The sequence below is a fragment of the Amblyomma maculatum genome, chromosome 3 (assembly GCF_055883805.1).
Source record: "Amblyomma maculatum isolate TAMU_Amacu chromosome 3, ASM5588380v1, whole genome shotgun sequence".
Classification (NCBI taxonomy): Eukaryota; Metazoa; Arthropoda; class Arachnida; order Ixodida; family Ixodidae; genus Amblyomma; species Amblyomma maculatum.
In genome coordinates, this window is record NC_139346.1 from 197463680 (window position 1) to 197488678 (window position 24999).

Sequence of the window (24999 nt, forward strand, 5' to 3'; positions counted from 1 at the left end):
CCACAGATTTAAGACGAATAAACAGGAGGTTTATGCGGGTAGTTACCAAGACAAGGCTTTCGAGAAAAGGCGCAAATCATTCCAGTTCGGTGGCCGCATTTAGAAGGAGGCGGAAAGAAGGCGCCCGCATACTGTGCGATGTCAGTGAATGTTATTAAGGACCACTGGTGGTAGAAATTTCTAGAGCCGTCCACTACGGCGTCTTTCATAGCTTCAGTCGCTTCGAGATGTTAAACCTCACAACCCGAACCCGAACTGGGTCTTAAGCTTAATGAGCCAGTAGCTACACTATAAAACAATAGCGTTAATAGTTCTTTTTGAGCGTGATTCATCACGGGGAACAGTGATTAGGATATGTACCATATAATCATTTGCAGAACGCATTATTTGGGCAATTACGTCATTCGAAAATTTATTAATATTCATTATTAGTGTGCTAGATTAACCAATGGGGATCCTAGACGTACACCGGTAGTCACACGGAAGCAAGGGATGGGTCGAAGCCGTTAATTGAGAATTAGTACCTACAAACAATTAATCTACCTTAGCACACGGTAACGGCATCTATTTTAACCAGCAGCAAGCCGTTAGAAATTGTCAAGTGAATTGGAGAAACGAAAAGAAAAAACAGGTTTCGAACTAACGCTTGCGTCGCTAGAGTGAAACACGTAATAAAGGGAAGATAGGAGCGGTCTTTTCAAGAAACAATTTTCCTGAAGAATTCTGAAAAAATTTGCTTGATTAAATGAAAATAAGGTGTTCTCGAGAAAGTTTCAAGGTACGCTCAGTATGAAATAGGTCGATAGTTAACTGCTCAAGCACCTTATTTATTCAAAAACTCCCTTCCTTACCTTAAAATCATGAAACATGAATGATACTGACAAGTCTGTACTTTTTAAGCTTAGCTTAGCTTAACCGCCCCATTCTCTCTTTCCTATGTCTCTTATAGAATACTTCAGCAAGAGTGATTGTTGAGCTAGTCGCTTGTCCCTGATTTGTGGAAATGTCGTCCCATACTTCTCTGTTTCGTGGCTTGCATCGCTAATTTCATTTTCATCGCGTCACAGACAATTAACCGAGGCCCCTTCATTTTAGCATGACTGATGCTGGAGGGCCGCCTGTTATGGAGCCTTGTTGCTTTCTCTTAAAAAATCAGCACATTTTAGAAATCATTCACTAGTTCCATGGAGGTCACAGCAGTGACGTGAGCGGGAAAGTGCACAAGAGTGATGCCAAAAAAAAGGGGGGGGGGGGGGGAGGAGGAGCAAGGTGTGAGGTGCTTCCCTGCGGCGGCTTCCCACCAGCGAACGCAGCTACCCTAACCGACCAATGGCAGCCCTCGGCCGAAGAGACGCGAAATTTATCGTGGAATTCGGCGGCCCGCGCCAGCAGGAGATGTCGACCATTCGAGGGGTAGGAGGCAGGGGGGGGGGGGGGGGGGGGGGTTGAACGAGGCAAGCCAACGGCCACGAAACCGCTTGTTTAGTGCCACTCTCGGCAGTGCTTCTTTCCGCCGAGCCGCGAGACTTTCGCCGCTAAGTCAGTGTCGGAGCAGCAGCAGCGCAGTCAGTCTGAAAAGAAAGCAAAGCACTGACAGCAGCCCGTACGTGTGCGCGTACACTATGCGTGTCTCCCTCGCTGGCGGCTAGGGCACGTCACCGGCGAATTTCTCACGCGTTGGGTGGCGCGGGTCGTCCCCTGTGGAGGCTCCAGCCATCACTTTCCCTCGCCACCGCAGTTGACTCAGGCTGGCTCCAGTCTGCGTGGTATCGGGAGAGAGTGAGACAGTGGGTGAGGAACGGGGGAAGGGAAAGATGCCAGCGCCGAGGTACGGTCCATTATTAATAGCGGCGCTTTTCCTCTCTTTTACCACCTCTCTTTATAGAGTTGCCCTTAGCGCGGCATATCTTTTTGCTTCTTCTTCTTCATCTCCTCGCGCGCAGGGGATGACGCGGCGACGCCGGCTGCTGCGTTCTTTGTCGTCGGCCGCTTCTGTTTCCTTTGATCGCGCGCCTCGGTCGCATTCCTTCCTTTTGTCCCCGGCTCCTGTCGCGGGCCGCCTAGCCGTACAGGTGACGCAGGAGTCTGGTAAACAGAGGAGGATCTATTGTGAATGTGCGTTCCTTTCCCCATGGTGCGTGCCGACTGGCTCGAAATGTGAAGTCCCTGCCTCACATGACTCCATTGTTCAAGGAAGGCGCGGATAACGTAAAGTCCAGTTTCTCTTCGTTTTGCCTCCGCCTTTAACTCGGCTGAAGCCTCTATTGTCTCTAGAAATCGCAGAGGTTGAGCTCGTTGAAAACGATTTCGAACAGAAAGAAAAAAGTTATGTTGTCTCCATATCAATGCGGCTTCTACTCGTAAAGGGGCCCATTTAAACAGACTTCGAAGCCGACTGCTGGATCGCGAACATTCTCGCTAGTGGGATGGGAGATCACTCAGCTCAGCATTGTGCACCTTTCGCCGTGTTGGGATGCGGGGAATCGAGAGAACAGATCCGACGAGAACGCGAGCATCGTGCAACTTAGAGACGGATAGAGCGCTCACATGGCTTTTATGGCCTCAATCCTATAGCAAAAGGGCGTGAGTTGTTCACTGACGTTGCATGCGGTGATATTCCGCTTTTTTTAGGGACTGGAAGGGTAAAAGGTCGTGAGAGTGGAAATTTTACGCAATCTCGTGGAAATTTAACGAGCCAGAATCGGGTCATTGAAAAAGGCCCCCTAATAGAGACTTTTCGGTATAATTCTTTAATTTGTGCCGCACACAATATCCAACACATATTTATCAGCATACAGTCATAAGCTACGACAATACGTGAAAAGCCACCAGACATTGTTAAAGATTGAAAGTTTTAGTCAGTAAACAGCCCTTATTCTCTGTTAATTCGGAACTGATAAAGAAAGAAAGAAAGAAAGAAAGAAAGAAAGAAAGGAAGAAAGAAAGAAAGAAAGAAAGAAAGAAAGAAAGAAAGAAAGAAAGAAAGAAAGAAAGAAAGAAAGAAAGAAAGAAAGAAAGAAAGAAAGAAAGAAAGAAAGAAAGAAAGAAAGAAAGAAAGAAAGAAAGAAAGAAATAGGGGACACAAGTTCCGTCTATATGATGCTATAGTGTTGGAACCTCCCGTCGGCGGCTCTCCTTGCGCCCGCTCTTTCGTATAAGTGTGTTTTGCTACTCGCTGATTAATTCCTGAATTTGTGCTACACACATTATCCAACACATATTTACCAGCACACAGTCGTAAGCTACAACATTATGGTAAAGATCACCAGACACTGTTAAAGCCCTTTTAGCCAAGCGGTACGAACTTGCCCTTCTGAATGGGGAAACAAGAGTCGTATGTTCGATTCAATTTCACCCTTCTCTTCGTTAAAAGAGCTAAACGGGTTGGCAGCTCCTATAACCTTGGAAATGTCAATTATTTTCGGCACATTCACTAATCAGTGATCAATCATGTCACCCTCCCACTAAAGAGGTGTGTACTCGTGATTTCTGGTTCACAACGGCCAGACCGCCGACTCCGGCTTCTCTGGAGGATGTTTTCGCGTTAAAGGCCTAAAAACAAAAGCAATACTGCTGGCACAATGACCCTGACGCCTGTATTGTGGCCTCGAAAGGCTGCGCGTCTCTGACGAATTCCACTGGGGAGGAATGCCGTCCTCCTACGCCTTCGTTATTTCCTGCTTTCGAAAAACACGAACCGTTCTGATTTCGCCGAATGCGGACGAATTCTGACGAGTTCGCAGAAATGCGCACCGCCCCCGCGGCGCCGGCGAGACTGCACGGCGCATGGCTCGCCCGCGTTGCTGACCCGGATTCGTGCCGAGGGTGTAGGGACGTGAGAGCGCACGTTTACGACGGCGGAGGTGGCGGCGCAAAGTGTCCGGGAGACAAACGAAAGGCTGTCCGTGCACGAACGTACTCCGTTCTTAAATTTATGGCAGGACCTATGGAAAGCGGGCGCTAGCTATTAGACGCGAAATATACATTCAATCGTGGCGTTGACATATTTCGTATCAAGCTTTCTAACGCCCTCTCATTTATCCTTGTAATTCCGCAGTGATGTATAGGTCGCTTGCAAGCTTTGCAAATGCCTTGAAAATTCGACCGCCGTCATGTTCATGGCAATGAACACTTTTCATTGGATGCTTCGCGCAAAGAATGTGCCTGCGTTATTTGCGTTCCTGTTTTAGCTGTTGTGTAATCTTTTTTTTTTTTTTTTCGTGCGTGCTTCCAGCAGTGTATGTGTGGCGGGGCATTCGTCTTGCATAGAGCATCTGCCTTTCGTCTTGTTATTGAAAAGTAATCGGAGTAATTGTGACTGAAGAGTAATTAAATTAATGTCATTAACGGACTCGGAGAGCAGACTTATCTTTGGAACAAGCGATAGGCCAATTGCCTCTAAAATATTTTATGTCTTACAAGGGGACGGCGACGGGAGGCGGAAGGAGAGAGAGAAAGAGAGAGAGAGAAGGGAGAGGCGGGAGGTTTTTTGATAATACATAGGACATAACCAATATCTCAGAGCAGGGCGCTTTCGGGCTTTTCGCCTCACAGTCTTCGTCTCGTCAGCCGATCCGCCCCAACCACCGAGACGTGGAGGTTTTAAAAGGTCTATCGCCCAGCTTAGAAACACGAATAACACTGCCTCCTTTCTTTAGAGGCATAGGCCCAGGCCTGAACCCGGGTTCTGCTGCGCATTACTAAGATGCTTTTGTTTTTAAGTACTTGTCAACAATCCCGAATTCCTCTGAACTGAGGGTAACGTCAAAGTCTGTGCAAGTTTATCATTTTTTTTTTCGACGCATAAAAAGGAGCACAATCAAGCGAATTCACGGGAACTCCTGATATACCAGGTGAAAGCATTTCCTGCTCTCCCGTAGGCTCTGGTCGCAATAACTTTGTAGGGGGTATTTTCTAATCTGGGTGCGTGTACGTGCGCAAGCTTGGAAGCGGTTTTACCCGGAACTGTTTGCAGAGCCACACCTTCCCTCCGCCAGACGAATGCCTTGTTTGAACAACACTTCTACGTCGGCACATGTAGGTACCACTCGAGATTTACGTGACTCATTGCTGTCACTCAAGACATGACATTCTTGACCCGCAGCACCAAGAAAACTCAGATGACATTGACGAGTTGCGGAGGTGCAATGAGCACTTGTGGTTCGGTCGTATAGTTGCTACCCGAACATGTATTTTCGGGTTGCTGCTTCGGCTACAGTTGTCAATGCGAGGCGCCGTGTTCCGGAAAGAGAACCTCTCATTCACATTGCTGAAGCGTGACAAAATAAAAGAAAAAAAATCATCTCGTTGCCGAGAATAAGTGCTCGCATAACCATGAAATGCATTCTAGGAAAGGCGCGGCACATTATAGGACGACTCAATGATGGCTTAGTTCCGCTCGGATAATGGGCAGGTTTCTTGGTTCCAACAATCCCACCGCCATTGCCCGTTTCGTAAGACTTCGGATATGGTCGGCTTCACGTTGGGGGCTCTTTCCAGTCGACGCTCGTTTTAGCCTTCTAGTGGGAGCTAAAACAATGTTCTTAGTTATAACGTTCACGAGGACAACTTCACTGCCGTGAGCCACAGCGCTTCTTCAAAGCAAACAGCAGGTCAAGCGGAATGTGAGTCTTCCGTTTGATGGTGTACGAAGTTGGTCTAAGGATCTACGTATGTGTTATGGGATTGTAATATTGAGACATATGCGTTTTCCCGTTTATTCATGGCTGACAGTTCAAACCGCCGACCACATCGCGTGGTCGCGTCCGCAACCGAGCACACGTCGATCACGCTGGGCCGTGCTCTCGGAAACAAATGAACAACACTTGCTGACAATAAATCGGCATTTATTGCTCTAATAACAACGCCAGCTAGCAACCAAACACGGTAAGGAATCAAGGTTGTCCGACTCACTAGCAAGGTTGCAAAAGCAAATGGTTGCCCACGCTAGGGCAACGGATATACTCCCAGGCCTGACGGGGCGAGCTGGCGGGATAAGTTCCCGCTTCGCCTTACTGGCGAAGGCAGGGACCACGGCTAAGCGGCCGCGGGCTATATGTCTCGCTAATGCGTCTATTGTGTCTTCCCGCGCTGTGTGACCTTTTCACCGCCATCTCTAGGCCAAATCGCTGCCGTTGTGGCGATCTGTTGCGAAAGCGCTGTTGTTTTTGTATGGCTACTATATAGTTACATTAGTTAGAACGGAGTGACCTGAGGAATGCAGAAGTAACACTGGCGTCACAGGGCGGCAGCGTCGTTTGCTAATGGGGAAAAGTAGGTGTTCTTATACTTGGCATTTGTGTTTTCATTGACACTTTTGCCCTTTTTTTTGTTTAACTGGGAGTTACGAGTATAATTGGCCACTACATCCATTTGGTCTGACATTCTTCGAGCACTGAGATCCAATGCTTTTCTTTGCGATAAGGTATATCGGCACGCAAGCTACGTGTTTGTACGTACGTCCTTTTATGCGCCACGCAGTACGCGGGGTGTAGACTATGTGGACTTCTTTTTGCCGTGACAGTTCCTATTTATTTGCATTGGATAGGCCTTCGCAAGGTTTCTGAAAAGGCTAACTTTTTTGCCCTGCTGTACGATGCTGGGTTCAGTCTCTATGTCTGCACTAATCACTTTAGAATGGCGAGTTGAAGAGTGAAGGCAGAAAGATGAGAGGCGCCGTAGTTGTGTACTAGGCCGAAACAAGGCTCCGGAGGCTTTGCAGGCAAGCAGCGCAAGCTGAATCCACGAATGTGTCTTCGCGATGTTATCACAATTTCCATGTGTGTGATCATATGCGGTTCCACAGCTAAATGAGCCCGCCGGGGTGGCGCAGTGGTTACGGCGCTCGACTACTGTTCCCAAGGATGCGGGATCGAATCCCGGCCTCGGCGGCCGCTTTTTGATGGAGTGCACGTTAAAGAACCGCAGGTGGTCGAAATTACCGGAGTCCTCCACTATGGCGTCTCTCATAGCTTGAGCCGCTTTGGGACGTTTAACCAGACAAATCAAACAAACAAAACAGCTAAATGAGCGCATTACCATCGGGTAGATGTGTTGAATTGCATTGCAGATGTGCAGCAGCGACCGCTGAAATTCGCGGTTGCACACCCGCAACTATGGCACTTTAAGGACGCCGTCTTTTCGACGACGACAGCTGGAAATCCGCCTCAAAATAAGGTTTGGTTTGGTTTGTGAGGGTTTAACGTCCCAAAGCCACTCAGGCTATGAGAGACGCCGTAGCGGAGGACTCCGGCAATTTCGACCACCTGGGGTTCTTTAACGTGCACTGACATTGCACAGCACACGGGCGCCTTGCTTTCCGCCTCCAACGAAAAGCGGCCGCCGAGGCCGGGATTCGATCCCGCACCCTTAGGAACAGTAGTCGAGCGCCGTAACGACTGCGCTACCCCGGCGGGGTTCAAAATAAGGCTTGTAGGTGCCATTGTTGGTCTACTTGCTAACCTTCCGGCTCCACTTCCTTTTACTCGCCTCCCAAGGCGCTCTATGAAAGGAAGCGAGCACATAGGAGAGCAAAAAAGAGTACGCAAAGAATGAAGGCGCCCTGACTACGAAAACTCTGCCTTGTGTTGGAAGGAGGCTAATTAAACGACCCTCTTACGTAGACAGCGCATTCTCATGGACACCTGGGCGAAATGGGAACTAAGAAATTTATCCTGACTTCTCCTCCTAGATGCGCGACTTCCTACAGTGCGCCGCGGGCTCCGCGCGCCCCGTAGGTGACCCATGAGGGCACCACCCGAATAAGCATACGCTGTCTGGGCCTTGCTTTTGGCGGTTTTCGCATCTGTATTTGTGTACGCATCTGACACACACACACACACACACACACACACACACACACACACACACACACACACACACACACACACACACACACACACACACACACACACACACACACACACACACACACACACACACACACACACACACACACACACACACACACACACACACACACACACACACACACACACACACACACACACACACACACACACACACACACACACACACACACACACACACACACACACACACACACACACACACACACACACACACACACACACACACACACACACACACACACACACACACACACACACACACACACACACACACACACACACACACACACACACACACACACACACACACACACACACACACACACACACACACACACACACACACACACACACACACACACACACACACACACACACACACACACACACACACACACACACACACACACACACACACACACACACACACACACACACACACACACACACACACACACACACACACACACACACACACACACACACACACACACACACACACACACACACACACACACACACACACACACACACACACACACACACACACACACACACACACACACACACACACACACACACACACACACACACACACACACACACACACACACACACACACACACACACACACACACACACACACACACACACACACACACACACACACACACACACACACACACACACACACACACACACACACACACACACACACGCACGCACGCACGCACGCACGCACGCACGCACGCACGCACGCACGCACGCACGCACGCACGCACGCACGCACGCACGCACGCACGCACGCACGCACGCACGCACGCACGCACGCACGCACGCACGCACGCAATCAGCCTATTGTCTCTGATCACAGCAGGAGATGACGGCTTGTATTCGAGTACTTCACACCGGTGCTCGATATATGGCCTTTAAATAGTCTTAGCAGCTCTAAGCACCGAGCGCTGAAGTCATTTATATTCGAAGCGCGCCGCGCAAACAGGCAAGCCACTTCTTAGCCCACATTTGACCGACCGCAGCAACGTCGGCGTAGTAAAACAACCAAGACCGAGTTTGAAGAGATCGAGTGTTGCTCACCAGCAGCTCCCAAAGGCGAAGTGAATGGCTATGTTGTCCTGAACTTGTTGAGCGCGCACAGTTACAGGCTTCTCCGAAGCTGCAAGAACTGAATATAATGCATCGTTCTTTGGCTGGCGTTATGCCTTCGCATCTGCATTTGGAAGATATACAAGGATGTCAAAGCTTGGTTTGTAAATTGCTTTTCAGGAATGGAAAGGGACGCAGTAAATGTCTCACTTCTCATCTGATATCTGAATCGTGCCTTGAGGGAAAGGAGGAAGGTGGAGGTAAACAAAAAAAAATTTCGTATTGGAGCTTTGTGAAATAATTCCGATCAACTGGGTATCTGTAACGTGCACTGAGGCCTCACAGTACACGGACACCTTTTGTGTTTCGCCTTCATCGAAATGCGGTCGCCGTGAAAGGGTTCTAGCGTGGTACTCAGGCTGAGCAACCTAACCCATGAGCCACTGCGGCTGGTAGTCGTAGCGAAAGAAAACAAAATTAGGGATCACTTATGCTTACCTTCCTCCAATTATTTAAGTTCCTTCTTTTTTAAGAGGTCCAAATTGTACCTTGACATGATGTCCTTTTTGTTTAATCAAACCATATCCTCCTCTGCGCATGCTCGGGAAATCCAAATGCGTAAAAGCTCTAATCACGTCATACGTATAGATGATTTGTCGCACGTCGGTAATAAACTGGAATTGGCAACTTGCCGAGCGTGCTGCTTCTTGACTGGCCCGTCCTAGAATGTACTAGAATATTGATAGCCGGTTGATCGGCGATCAGTTACAGTTACAGGCGGCCTGGTGTCTACCTTCCTTCTTCTATAGTTATCGTGGCGAAACCCGGGAACACAAATTCATGTCGCGGATTCCTGCTCTTGGAGTTTCGTATGGAAGGCTGCATGCCCGGCAGAACTCTTTGAGGATGGCTGACTTTCCTGTTGTCAGTGTCTACTTCAGGTTGAGCTTGCTGTGATCCGATGAATGCCTTTTCAGATGCTTCCGCTTCTAGCTTCTGGGACGCAGCCGCCGGCGGTCGGGTTCGAACCCGTGTACTCCGGTTCATTATAGTCCGGCGTCTTAACCATTGTGCTACCATGGCGGGTCATATGTATTGAATAATTCGTTCACAGAAAAGGAATTTTGTAGTATCTGTCACACGTCTTCTGTGGACACCTGAATTGCGCCGTAAGGGAAGGGAGGAAGGTGGGAGCAAAGGAGGAAAGAGAGAAAGAGGAGCCCTAGTGGACTGGGGTGCAATTTCGACCACGTGGGGATCTTTAACGCGCCCTGACATCGCACAACACACGGAGGCCTCTCCGTTTCGCCTCCATGAAAACGCCGCCGCCGGTGGTCGGGATCGAACCCGAGTGCTCCGGCACAATAGTAGGGCATCTTAACCACTGCACCACCGCGGCTGGTAATTCGTTTACAGGAAGGAAAAGCCGCAGTATCTGTCACACTTGTTTCTGTGGATACCAGACCGCGCCGTAGAGAAAGGGAGGAAGGTGGGAGTGAAAGAGGAAAGAGAGAAAAAATTGGAGGCTTATCAAGGTTAAGCCCAGTGGATGCGAAGCATGTTAAGCAGCTGCCTCAGTGTGGATGGGGCTAAGTAACGGAGACGTGGTTTTAGGTTAATCGTCGTACTTTATTCTTTGCAGCCCGGCAAACACACTCTTTCGTTTTGCATTCCTATTATTAACGTCCTTAGTGTTTGGAGGCATCTTGACCGCATACACGCCCGGCGCAAAGACGCTGGCGCGGTTGCGGGCACAGAGACTGACGCGACGGCGGGCGCGCGCCGCTTCATCCTTGGCGTGACGTCAGATATCACGTGATGCAGCGATGGTGGCGCCGCCGCCGCGTCGCGCGCGACCGCGCGAACCGAAGCGTGGAGGCCTCCGCCGGGCGACGTCCGACGGCACGATATGAGGCCCCATCTGCAGCCGGTGTGACGTCATCACGTGACGTCACATCATGCGATCTCACTTCAAGGTCAATGGTGGCCACCGCCGGGAGGCGACCGACGGCGCGATATGAGGCCCCATCTGCAGCCGGTGTGACGTCATCACGTGACGTCATGTCACGTGACCCCACTTCAGGGTCAATGGTGGCCACCGCCGGGCGTCGCGCGAAGGCCCGAAACCTACGTTAATATGCTTCGCATAAAAGGAGCCGTAGTGAAGGGCTACGGAGTAATTGCGACCACCTGGTGATCTTTAACGTATGCTGGCATCGCACAGCACACGGACGGCTCTTCGTTTCGCCTTCATCGAAATGCAACCGCCGGCAGTCGGGATCGAACCCGGGTCTCCGGCGCAGTAGTCGGGCGTCGTTACACTGCCCCACCGCAGCGGGGCGCACACATATGTTTAAGTTGGTTTTTGAAGAACGGAAGGCGCAGTATCTATCTCAGGGCCTTTAACACCGCCTTTTCATTCCGACAATACTTCTATAATTTTGTTTGAGTTTGCTGTGGAAGAAATTAATGCGCAGTATCTCGCTTCTCAGTGGACACCTGCTCTTGTCAGAGGGGCGCATGTCGTCGGTTCGAATCCCTATCCCAAACTAGCTTTGTGCTAAAAGGAGAGCAAAATGGTACGACACCAGTGTTTCCGAAAGCTGCACGAAGTGCGGTTGCGTCACAATTACCATTTTTGAGAATGTGGGTTACGGCGGCGGCGATGGCTTTTCGGGCGAGCGAGCTCTATACGCTTCGTGTAAAAGGGGGCAGCAGCATGCAGAGACCCCAGGACACAGTACTACACTCTTTGTATTTGTATACGCGCACCCTGGGCATGTAAAACAAGTGCGTCGACCGGTTTCTCTGATGTGAACACGTAATGATGATGATGATGACGGCAGGCAATCTCGCTAGCTGTTCTCCCACTTGGCTTTGCGTCGAATGGATAGGTCTTATCTCGTGACGCGGTGGTGCTCTTGCTTTCTTCATCTCCCACTTTGCCTTATCTCGGCGCGACGCGCTTCAAATTGTCGTTACGGAAACGAGGCTCCAGGGAAGGCCCAAACTTTATTCCTTGCAGACTTCGCCGGGTTTGTCTCCGTGTGACAGCGTCGATCTACTTGGGCTTTTCCTTAGAGCTCCGCGAGTTTTATGCGCGGTAAGCCTTCTCGCATCATCTGAGAAAGCTTAGACGAAAACGAGGTAGCTTTTTTTCTTAGTAGTCCGAACAACTGGGACTCGTGAACAGGCTTACACGAAAAGCTCCTCTCTGCTCTGCGAATATAGCGCGCCATTTCCGAATGATGTTAGCGCGGACATTCGCCTTCTCTTTCGCGATGCTGCTGGCGCAGATTACGATATTTTCCGAAGACACTCGGACTGCACTTCACACTCGCTGTTCGAGCGAAGGAGTTCGCAGAACCAATCCCTGTCCGGCGCGAGCATCTCTAGTGAACTTTATCCGGGCTACACGAACGACCTTTCGTAACTGCATACACACTTTCTGCATTTCGTTCTCTGTTCTCTACAATCTTTAACCTCTTCTCCCTCTCTGCGCGTTGCGATTGAAGTGTCTACTTAAAGTGGGACACATATGTCGCTTTTCGCTCACCTCGTTACCTTCACAAGCGGCCAAAAATGTGTTGTTTTTTTTTGTTTTGTTTGTATGTGTTCTGTGAAAGCAAGCTCTATCTGCTTTAATCAGGAAAATGAGCCAGCGTAGGGGTAAAACTTAGCCCGAAAAACAAAATAACGGACCGAATGTGCTGAGATACGAATGCATTTTATTCTTTCTGAAACTTTCAGCTGCCAAGTGCAAACTTTTAGCTTAGTACGCCCGGATAACTATAGACCCCTACATAAGATAGCAGAGGTATATAGTAAGCGCATTGCCTTGCCTAGATGTATACTTAATGGCCTAGTGAGAATTTTTTTGCTGACCTTTGCAGAAAGGCCAGGCCTTTCTACAGAGGCTATCAACGAAGGAGGAGGTAGACGGCGAAAGTAGAATGAGGCGGATCCATTCAGTGTCTTCGCGACCTTAGCTGCAGCATAACGGCGACTACACCGCGTGTGCTCGCATAAAACGCAGTGTTGATACTGAACACGGCTAAGTAGTCCCGATCGCCCTTACCAGAACGGTAGCATCACGGAGCAACGCCATTGCCCTGAACTGCCTGTTTTTACGGCTTTCACTGTGAGGTCAGGGATTGTAGGCGTGTAAGCCGATGGCATAAACGGGTTTGGGCTATAAACTCGGCGAGACTGGAGGCCACGTCGTGTTTGTGTAAACACGCAAGAGGATAGCGCCGCTCCCTGGTCTGTGACCGCCCCCTTTACTGCTTGACGGGCGACCGTTAAACCACGCTGCTCATTCTCATTGCTGTCTTTATTTTTCTGTTCTTTTTCCCTTTGAAAGCCTTGCTTCTTTGGGGGTCTCTCTGTTCCTTAACTAGGACTCTGTCTGAAAGCACGCTGCTCGTCCCCGGGGCTTGCTTGAGTAGGGAGTAAAAGTCAGGGACGTAGAGCGAGAGCATCGCATCAAGAAGCAGTGAGGAAGGAGGAGGGGGGGGGGGGGGGGAGGGAGGGAAGAAGAGGTGTCTGCTCATTCTACTACAACAAACACCCGATTCAGTGGTATCGATGAGCGCTCAACCTCTTGGGCCGGTATGCCTTCAAGAAGAAAAGGCGCGTTTGCTCCGCAGCCTAGTCTGTTTACACGCCGCTTTTACTATTCTGTGTGTGGAGGATATTGGCTGCACAAAACAAATCAGTAAAACGAGTTTGCGCTAACGACGGGCCGATGGAGTGGGCGTGCACTCTGAGATACGGTGAGCAGCCTGCGTTAGCGTGTTTCACGTTATATGTATAAGCTCCTTTGGTGCTCGTGCGTGTGAAATATCGATGCATGCGCGAGCGATGATGCAAATACTCCGCGGCTGATGCTGTGTAAAGAAGCTTTTACGATGTTACACATATAGTCGGATTGATTAAGCATGCTGACCAAACCTTTATTAAGCTGTTAAATGGCGCGTCGCCTACTTTAGACTATTTGGCTCGACGAAGGCTTTTAAAGCTTGGCAAGTAGACTAAGATTTGAATGAGAGCAAACGCACGCATGACAGGATATTGTTTGTAGCTACAGACCTCATATATAGTGCGCGGTAGGCCGCACTTGAGAAATCTGCGCAGCAATGGGCCCGTACGTTGTAGGGCGTTGACAGTTGAAGTCAAGAAAGCCTGCAAATGAACTCTTCTCCCGCTTCGAGTGGTTGAATGATATAACCTGTGGTGTTATTATTACTTTTTTCGACCCCACACACAATAACTAAGTTTAGGCGATAAACATAAACTGCCGTCCGTTGGCTATGCCGTCCGTTATAGCCATAGCCCAGTTGGAATTCGGGACGGCAAAGTATTTCAGCGGAACGCCTGATGAAGGCGGTAGATAGGTTACGATGAATAGCCTTTTGGTTCGCAAAATTCGCATTACTGGCGAGAGAGAGGCGAAGCGGTAATACACATACTAATGAAAAAGGGGAGTTGTCGTCGGATTTTCGATTTCTAGGACTTGGCCATGCGAAGAGAAGTCATCTTGTCCAAGCGATGCCTAGCGGGATGAGGCATCCCACTGGCCCCGTGCTCTTTCATGCTCTCCACCTTCCCGGTCTACGGTCATCCTTTTCAGTTGGGGATAGATACATCTTGGCAGCATAATTGATATTTACCCCTGCGTTTCGATTTCTCCGTTTCCTCGCATTACTGCGCCTCTTGGAGGCTTCTGGCGGCATGTTGCAGTCCCAAACTCCGATGCAATCGCTGTATACGCTGCGTGAGGTTCGCATGTTTCGCCTTGACATCGCCTCCGAAGGATTTTTCCTCAACTGGGAACGCTTGCAGACGCAGTCAGGCGAAAAGGGATATTCACTTCAGTAGTATAAACGGACCCGATAACAGGGCCACGTTGCTCCTAAAATATTTTATCCAGCCCATAAATAAGGTGGACGAGCTGAGGTCGTAAACAGAATTTATGGGCAGTTCAGCAGGAAATTGTGTTTTCGTGAGGGCGCATCTGCGGTGATAATCACAACAGACGCTAGCGGAAGATTCTACGAAGATATAAGACCGCAGATAAGGACGCTTCTATATTAATGGCGTCTTTCTTTCATAGCATACCAAGAAAGAACAATTTTGGTATGACGGTGGCATGTGATCATTTCCGTTCTCCTTCTGCCTTTTCTGGGCTCAGTGCACAAACCCCAACCTCACTAATACTGGCGACAACCGTATGTACATGTATGCAATAATGGCTAAAACCGTACACCCGCTCCCTGCGCTGAAGCTTTCCGCGACATACACAGAGCCTCTTTAAGAAACGTTGCGGAAGATCAATGCAGTTCATCCTACGGTGTGTGTGTTAGCATTACAGTTCGCCTTCCGTTGGCGTCCCCTGTACTCAGCTTTAGTTGCTAGGCGATCGATTTGAGTCTTTGTATTTGGTTTCTCATTTCGTTTGGGGTATTGGAAGATGGCTCCTAGACGTGTCTCGTTGGATGGTGCGCCTTCTGGAAGCTCGGTGGAGCCTTCTGGAAGTTGGGTGGAGGTCCGAAAAGCCTTTGAAGAGAGGCGGCTTGTACTTTTAATTGGGGCCGGCGCTCGTAGATGGGAGATACATTTTTACTGGCAGGTGAGCTAATGTGCGCCTCTCGAAGATTGTCCTGGTGGAGGCACCTTCCGGACCCGGAGGATGCCTTGGAGTTTCGCGGCTTCAGGCAGACAGAAAGACACAGCGGGCTCTGTCGCTGCTGTGGTGTATAGAGTACGTGGGCTGAGTTTTTCTCATCACCCCTTCTTAGATTGGCGGCTGCGTTGCCATGGCTTCACCTCAACCTCCCCTTTCACTTACTTACCTTACCTTAACAACATCACCTCTATACCAAAAACATAATCTACTTCAAGCTAACTGAGTCTACACATACCGCTTGTTACAACATATCCATAGCAATAGGCTTTTCTCCGTCTCTCCTAATCGATTTCCTACTAAATACCCTCTCAGACAACACAGAAACCTCGTCCCAAAAACAAGGACAAATTACGGTAAACAGAAGCTTAATTACCAGATTCCAACTATTCTCAAAAACCCATCCCTATGTTCAATGTTCCATCTCTCTAAACGCAGTTTTAAAAGAGACATAAAAAAGCAGTTGATACTCTCCGAAGTGGAATAATTGTTTAGTCTGGTTTTGTATTTGACAAATGCAAATTTTCATCGTGTTATGTAACTGTACAAATTTTTTTTTTTCTTTTCCGTGTTTTGTGTGCCATATGCTGTTGTTTCTTTTTGAGTGTACAGTGTACACTGTTTCTTTTTTTAGGTTTTACTCCAGTATGTTTAATTACCACGTTTGCTGTAATGTTCTGTTATCGTTTGTTTTCCGTGTTGCGCGCCGCTGTGAACTGTATGGGGAACTGTGACCACGTCAGGCCTAACCGCCTTTTGTCGCAATTCCTTCTTTCATTTTTTTGAAAGAGAAATAAAGAATATCTGGATATCTGAATCTGAAATTCTGTGACCGGGGGTCAAAATTTCTCGTTTTGAATCTTCTGTCTCCTGGTGCTCTATGCTCTGTCGACAACACCAGATGGACAGCTTTAGCGAAACTTAGGGAAACTTCTAACATCTAGAGCGGCTCGAGGGCCTGTCGCCGTCCTGCCCCTTGCCTTCTCCCTTCGCCACTTCCGCCAAGCTACCTCAGCGTCTCAAATAAAGTTTCACCACCACCACCACCGCCACCAACAGGAAACTTCAAGCGTCCCTAGGACGGATCTGTGGATATATTGATTGTAGGGGTGAAACCTTCAGGTGTTCGAAAAAGCAAGTAGCTTTGATGAACTTCCAGTTCAAGAAGTATAATTAGTCAGATTTTCCGTGTATGAAAAGAATAAAAGCCGTCTAGCGACAGACGAGAAGATATTTCTCGGAAGGGCTGCACTGGAGAGTCAATGACATCCGACTGACTGTCGAAGTTATGGGAGAAACGATTATCTGGAGCCAGGCCTGAGCGACGTCGATGCTTCGAGACTGGACGGTGTGAGCTCGAGACCCCCATTCCGTGAGACTATAAATACCTGTGCTGAAGACGTAGATAACCATTCGCGTGTGCCGTCGTGGCAGTTCCACTGAACAAACGGCCCCGCCGCGGTGGTGCAGTGGTTAGGACAGTCGACTGCTGTGCCTAAGAATGCGGGATCGAATGCCGGCCTCGATGGCTGTTTTTCGATGGAGGCGGAAAGCTAGGCGCACGTGCGTTGTGCGATGCCAGTGCACCTTAAACGACTCGAAATGGTCTAAATTTCCGGAGCCCTCCACTACAGCGTTTCTCATTGCCTGAGTCGCTTTGGGACTTGAAGCCCTATAAATCAGTTCCACCGAACGTGGCGCTCCCTACTCAAGCACAGGCGCTCTGTGCTAGCTAAAATAGCTGAACAATGAACGACGGGCAGTGTTTTGGGAGGATTGTGCAGCTAAGATCAACTGCATGAGACGGTCGCCTGGTAAATACTCACATGCAGCGGAGAATCTCGGTGTGCACTGCGCCGACTCCTAATATCCGGGCCTCACGCATGGCATCGGAAACCCGTCCATTGACATGTATACTTTGGCCCCACTCCCTCAACAAAGGTAGTGACAGACCTATTGTTAAGAGCTTGGCACAGTTTAAGGCAGTATGCGCGCGTTATCTGTGCAGCGATTGGCCACAGCACAATAAATGGCTGGGAGAAGAGCTTCAATAACTCCGTGATTGTTTTTCATCATAATCATGTAGCATGCTTACGCTCACGTCTGTATACTGCTGAATCTTGTACATCTTATGGGCTTTTCAACTTCCCGCTTGTTCCTACTCCTCTCGCTTGCAAGAAGGAATAAAAATCCGCTTTTTGCTTCGGCGTCGAAACGATAAGTGCAGCATGCATGCGGGGCGAGTGCGCTCGGGCTTCGCCTGTCACACTTTCTTCCCAGGTGTCCCTGTATTAGGTGCGACCGCTGCTCGTCCCGCCGAAATAGGGTTTCACCTTGTTTTCTGCCTCACCCTTCCTCCTCCGTTCCTCCCGTTTCCGTTTATGCTCCCTTCTCACCTGTGCTCTTATTTTATCTTCTTTTCTTTATCCTTTTCTTGTACGACCGCCTTGTATTTGCTACGTTTTCCCCTCATAGTCCGTCCAGCTCCAGCCTATCAGTGGGGTTTAATGTTTTTGTATTTATCTCGAGGAAAGTGGCGTCGGAGGAAGATCGCTCGCTCTCAGGGTTTCCCCGTTGATCTCCCTTCTATGAGCGGCGCTCCCATTTCATTCCCTCTTTTGGTGCCGTGTGTGCGTGTGTGTGCACACCACGGCTCGGCGAACACTGCGGCGTTTGTTCCATGTCGCCGGGTGTTCGCCTCAGTGGCGCGCTGATTGAACCGACGGAGAAAAGGCAGCCACCGCTACGGGATTCGGGTATCCGGGCGAGGGCGAGACTATACTCCAGGAAGCGAGGCCCGGGAGGAGGGTGTAAGCGAGTGAGCAGTGAGCAGTGCCGAAATGAAGAGAGCACTGGAGGAGAAGCTGCGCGCGAGTCGAAGAAAAGGACGACGAGACACCTCGAATAGGGGAAATAAGATAGAGAAGACAGAAAGGCAGGAGTGAAACGGGAATATTTGCGGGGAAATAGGCAGAGTCGCAAGATTCAGTGACGGTCTTGGGGAAGAGGATACGGGGAGACAGTGGGAAGCTATAGATGGCGCTAGCCGCTGGAATGAGAATCTGATCTGACTATTTTTTTCTATGTAGATGGGGGCTTGGACGCTATAAGAGGATTATCTCTTAACGCGGCCTGCCTCTTTTGCTACATTCAAGGGATTCGCTCCTTGTCGCCCGGCCATATTCTGACCATTTTTTTATTTATTTCTTTCTTGTGCTTTTTCACCTTCTTCAAGACAGGTGAAAATCTCGGTCTAGCTGTCTGATAAGGCGACGCATTGGTAGATGTGCCTTTCACGAAGAAAGGCGGAAGTCTTTCTTGCGGTTTAATTATCTCGCAGTACCTGCTGCTCTCTCCTGTGAAATTACGAAGGCGTTCGTGTAAATATGGTTCAATTTCCTTAGTAAGAATTATTGTGCTTGTTTATTCTGTAGTTGATGATTCAGTTCTTGATGTTTCTAGCATAGTATGGCCAGTGCTATGGTCACTAGTAACAACCTTGTTCTGTGTACTGGTATCGAATGACGGACGTGGCAGAATTCATATTTGTCGACTGGAATCCATGTTCATTTAGTTGAGAAGTCAGAGAAATGTACCTTTTCAGTTATGACTTCTTTTATTAAAAAAAAAAAAGAAGAAAATCATAGACTTTATTGCCCTCCAGGCATTACAATAATTGAGCCTGGGTAAAGTGAGCTGTTCGCTGTTGAGACGTTCAATGATGTTAACTCTGAGAATCATGCTCCAGAATAACGACGTGCTGGTTTTGCTTTTTCTAGGCATCCTGCCGAAACTGAAGACGATCATAAATAGAGCAGGTGAATTAAAATCTCCGTTTCCAATATGTTGCTCGAAAACGCCACTTACTGTTACGTAACGAGGTTTAAAATGCATATGTTCGAAGCTCTTCTCCTTTTAAAAGACCATCGAGGAAAAATCGCAGTTGGTACTTATCAATATGTCACCGCGTTCTGTTGGCAAAGGCTCTACTTTCGCCGCGAGCGGTTCTTTCACAATCTAGGAAAAGTAATAAAGAAGTAAAATCAAAATGGCGTTATTTCCTTTATTTTCCCAGCAATTTTTGATGCGCCGAGCTTTTTACGCAGGTCACGAGTCTAGGCTGCACCATCGTACATATGCAAAGGACGCAGCCTTTTTTGATGGGCTCGACACGAGCTTTAATCTAGTCGTGGGAAAATAATTAAATACAATTTCGTTGACAATAAATGCATATTCACTATCAGGCAAACGTCAGTATAGCCTGAAAGAGAGAAAGTATCCATGTTTACTGATAACTAGAGATGAATGGAGTTCTATTCAGCGGCCGTATAAACTCTGGCTTCCGCAGCCTTCCTCGCTGCACCGTCTTCTCAGACCTAGCATAGCAGTGGACGCTCCTCCAGAGCGGCGCTAGACTGTCAGACTTCGAGGTTGTCTTCTTTCCAGCCTCAGTCTCCGCTTTCTGTCGTTCTTTTAGCAGCGGCAGATGTTAATAGCTCACTTCCTTCTTTGCGGTATAGATGTCGTTGGCAGCGCGTAACACACTAGGAGCAACGCCTGCCTCTAATTGGCTGCATCGGATTGGTGCGTTACGTATGGCGTTGCGAAAACACGCTACACTAATTGGTCAGACCAGAATGTCCTTACGCATGACGTCGCAAAACACGCCAAGTTGATTGGCCGCAAGGCCGAGCGGTGATTTGGTTTCAATACCATGATGTCGCCTCTGACGTCATGAGAGGTGCACTGGAGTTTAGTTGTTGCATTATTCGGCATTTCGTACTACCCTAGCTATAACTTAAATTCGCGCACAAGGATATGCTTGCGGTGATGCTTCATTGGACTGTAGTTATCACCCTGAATTCGCGATCTTATTCGGGAAAAGCACGTGGTGTCAGCGAGTCATCAACCACATGGTCGCGGGTGCGCCGCTGGCTTTTTCTTAAAGAAACAACAAGAATGAAGAGTCGACCCTGCCATAAAGAACCTTATTTGCGCCTGATAAAAGCCGTGGTAAGCAGAATGCCACAGATACGTGTTCGAGGCTCAGAGTGCAGTATATTTTTAACAAAATATCGATTCCTCCGGGCGTTCGAACAAATTAACACTTAGAACAAATTGGAAAATTTGCTCCAAATGGTCTCCTAAAGGTCAGTGAAGTAAAAGTGGAGCAGCCTTCATATGGCACCGAGAGTCCTGCAAGACTGGCGACGCAGGAGTAATTGACAAGAAATAGTTGTATCTAACAATACGCAGTAATACGTAAGTAGTAGCAAGAAACGATTGCGTCTTGCGATACATGCAAAACGAAAGCAGTGGCAGTGTTTCCAAAACTGCAACGGGGGCAAGAAATGTTGATCGATGAAGAGGCTTTCCCCTGATGGGGCTGGAACAGGTAGGTCACCGCTGCTTGCGGCGGGGGCTTGCCTGCCAGAGAATTTTTATCTGTTGTAGGCCGTCATTGCACCCGCCACCGCTTCGGTGGTGGACGACGGCTGTTGCTGCGGCGCGCGTCTTTCTTCTATATTTTCTCTTCTATTTGCATGAGGCAGCGGAGGTGGCTCAGCTACAGAGCCAGTAGCAGGCCCGTGCATTATCTTTTCCTTCTTCTTACAGCCACAACAACAACAACAAATGTTGCCATATATAAGCTAAGATTCAGGAAATGAAACTCCTGATCTTCTCGCCATCTGACCTGGCAAAGTGGCATCCCCCTTGCTTGCATCTGTTGCGGCAATTCATTGCAGCTGCCATATTGAGATGATCGTTATAGATACGTGTAAGTGCTGCACTTAGCCTTTGAGTGCAATGCCTTTTTAGAATGCAGAGCCGCATGGTCCCGTGTATAGTGAACTAGAATAGTATTCCAGTTCACTATAGTCCCGTGGTTGATTGCAGCAGAATTCAAGCGATTCTACGTGCGACTTCGCACTCCGTTCGCTTTTCAAGGAGAATGACGTATTAACGACGTACACAGAGATGGTAACATGCCACGTGCTGTAGCGAAGCAACTAAACCAAAAAATGTGAAACCTCGCTCAGAGTGTTTCGATATGAGCTCAGCAAATAGAGTTTCAGTTTCCGTGATAACGCGTCTCGAGGCTCGGTGTGACAGACACGCGGAACAAATCACTCGCGAGCTGGGGAGATACCGCGATGTAAGCAAACACGCATTCTCACTTTACTACGCAGTTTAACCGTGACGAGTGTAATTAACGAGGACTCTACGCGTGTCTGGGCGGGGCAGCAGCGGAGCGTGTCGCTGGGCTGCGTTCCAGGGAATATTACTTTTGAACGCGCCTCTTACATGGGGCGTATTTCGCGACGATTTGTTTGATGGGCCGTTATTTTGTTTTACTTTGCCTTATTGCTTTCTGCTACCGATGTATTTGATAGGGAAGGAGGGGGGGGGGGGGGGGGGAAAGCGGCAAATGATTTTGCTAAGTGGCTGTGATTGCTAACATTCCACGGAACTAAATAAGGGAATCAGGAATGATCCTTACTAAACGTCTCTCTCGCCAAACATCGTTTCCGTTATGCACCGCCATTTTATAAAACATACAGGAGTGCGGAATATGTGTGCAGAGTCACAGCCTCCTTTACAGAGTGTACAAGTTGTTCTTTCTTCTTTTAAGCACATTCAACGGTTGCCGTAGCAGAGATCCGACATTGTGGGATAGAGGGTTGTATAACTCACTATGCACCTTACAATTAATTACAGACAACTCGTGAGGGGATTATCGATCGGGCAGCGTGCTATAGGTTTGCTTATATATATGAAGTTAACTAAGGGAGTAAAGCACAGCTCTCGAAACCACGAACAAACATAGGTCTGGCGTATACTGAATCCTTACCATTCGACTTAAATGAATTTTTTAATATTGAGTCTGAGCACGGCACACATCTGTTGAGCATTGTCACAACTAGTCTATAGAACAAGGAGTGCCGCACATGGGGACATTATCGGCACGTTTTCTGGAGCGCAACGGTTGAATCAGAAAACATGAGATGCAATGTGTGTGCCTTCGGTCTTATAAGACAATCATCTATTTGCTGGCGACGGCTGTGCGTATCGACTGTAAGGTATACATTGCCGTGCACATACGTAGAAGGCGGGGATGCGCTCCATGCCGCCTTGCCGGGGTGCACGGGGTTTGGTGGGCGCGCCATCGTCAGGTGTCAAGGCCGACGTTCCTGCTGTGGCTGCCGGCGCATGCCGCGTCCGTGCCGATTCGCTCGCGGAATGCGGCGCGGTACAGGCCCACATTGAGATTCCGCGCATGCCGTCATCCTGTGGAGTTGCCTGCGCTGACCGAGTACAGTCATGGGTTCAGATGTTGTACGCGGTAACCACACCCGGGGTGTAATGGTGTCCTGCGTTATACGCAAACGAATACGCGAAGCGACTTCACACTTGCTTTCTGTGTCATAACTATTTAGTTTAATGGAGTACTTACGATATGGGAAGACAGGTCTCACAAAGAAGAGTGTAAATGACACTGTGCCTTGCAACATTCGAATCCGATTAGAACGGAAAGAAGTGTATTACTGAAACCATTTTGAGCTGTTGTGCAGAGCACACACATTCGTGCCGCTACAAAAGCCTCAGAACATACCGCTGTCGTACTGTCCTCGCTTAAACACTTTGGTTCGAAAATATAGTACCGAGATGATAATGCTAAATGCTTAAAAAAAAAATTATCCTGCAAGGAATATTTATTCTGCCATACGCTTTTATGTGAAGGAGAATGACTATTTTGAACCGCAGGAAGTAGAGGCTATACGTTAGATCTCTGCCACTCAGCTTCTTGTCGATGATCGATAATCACTATATTTAAAATGACATTGACTCGGTCTGTTGGGAGAGCTAAAAGAAGAGGGCATTTATCTCCTTACGCTGGGAAGTTTCAGAGGTCCAGAAGTTTGGCTTTGCTATCAATCTTGGGGCGGGTAAAGATCTACAGCTATGCAAATTTGTTTATATTGCTGTTCCGTGATGTTCCTCACGCTTTCGATGATGCTGATAATGTTTGCCTCGCAAACGAGGCTATGAGGAGATTCTCATTTTCACCGCCGCGTCATTAATGGTGACTGTGGTGACATCGTGTTCATTAGATAAAGTTTCGAGCGCACTTCCAGATCTCGCAAGGCCTACCATAAATAAAACGTTAACGACTAGCTCAAGTCAGAGCATGACAGCGTGCTGTATGGAATACGAGTCTGCACTCCGAGACTCACGCCCCGTGGTCGCGCAGTGAGTAATGGAGAAGTCGCACTTCCTCAGTCGCAGCCGATCTCCGTGTCCCCGGGCTGATTAAGTGCCCTCTTGGGCTCCTAGAGGGCGGCACAAAGCACCAAGACTCCCATTCGCGGAGGCATAGACGCATTCAACGTCCCCACGCTTACATAGCACTGTGTACACGCCGGCGCCATCCATCACACGCAATTCCGTCTCTCGTTTTCCTGGGCGTGCTGCTATTAAAAAACACGCACGAGCTCAAATCGGCTGGCGCGGTTGAAAGCTGTGTTGCGGATGCGGATAAAAAAGATGGAGTGAGCGTGAAGCAACTCTGAAAGAGCGAGCGGGAGTTTCAGAACATGCACGTCCATTTTCCTCAAGGGCGTCTGATTTGATCGTTCTTCTTGTACTCGTGAATTAGCTAGAGTCGATGCAAAATCTACGGTAATTATATGAGGGCATATGTAGCATTGGAGTATCGACTGAGAGGCAGAGCGTCTCGCGGAATATGGCGCAATTAGTAATTACTACAATTTGTCTTCTAATGCGTTTTTTATTGGTCAAAAAGTCGCGTCAAACATTTTTGGGATTAATGCGCCAGAACACTAATCCTAATCGTAGAGTTCGGAGGTCTACATGAATGGATGGGAGGTTTTATGCTGTCTGTTCGATACAGGGGAAGCGTGATGGTCAGCATACTGTGCGAACAGTAAGTTCACATTGACTTCATTCACTGCAGGCACGACCGAAGTGCGGTAGAATTGCTGCTGTGCATTCTGTAGTCAGTGAAATTCAAGAGAACACGCATTCGCATGCGGCAGCGGTGTCTGAGCTTCTAAGAAATAAGCTAGCAAAGGAGCGGACAAAGAAAAATACAAACGAGCAAATAGTCATAAAAAACTGTCGCCGATGCGCGGAAATTCTTCAGGAGATCCTCCACACCAGCAGCATTCCACCGCGCACTTGAAGGTCGGGAAGATGAGCCTATACTCAACAAGCTTGGTTTAACTTGCAATTATTACCCCTTATTACTGCCATGGAAAATTGTCAGCACATCCTGTTACTAGAGTTAGGCCTCTTGAAGGCTCCTTTATTCCGCGC

The 24999-nt window shown here is 48.6% G+C and overlaps 1 protein-coding gene across 1 annotated transcript in view; it reads left to right on the top strand.

The window, feature by feature from the left end:
• Positions 1 to 24999, top strand: part of LOC146197378 (dorsal-ventral patterning protein Sog-like) — a 209862-nt gene that overhangs the window by 111231 nt on the left and 73632 nt on the right. The window lies entirely within an intron of this gene.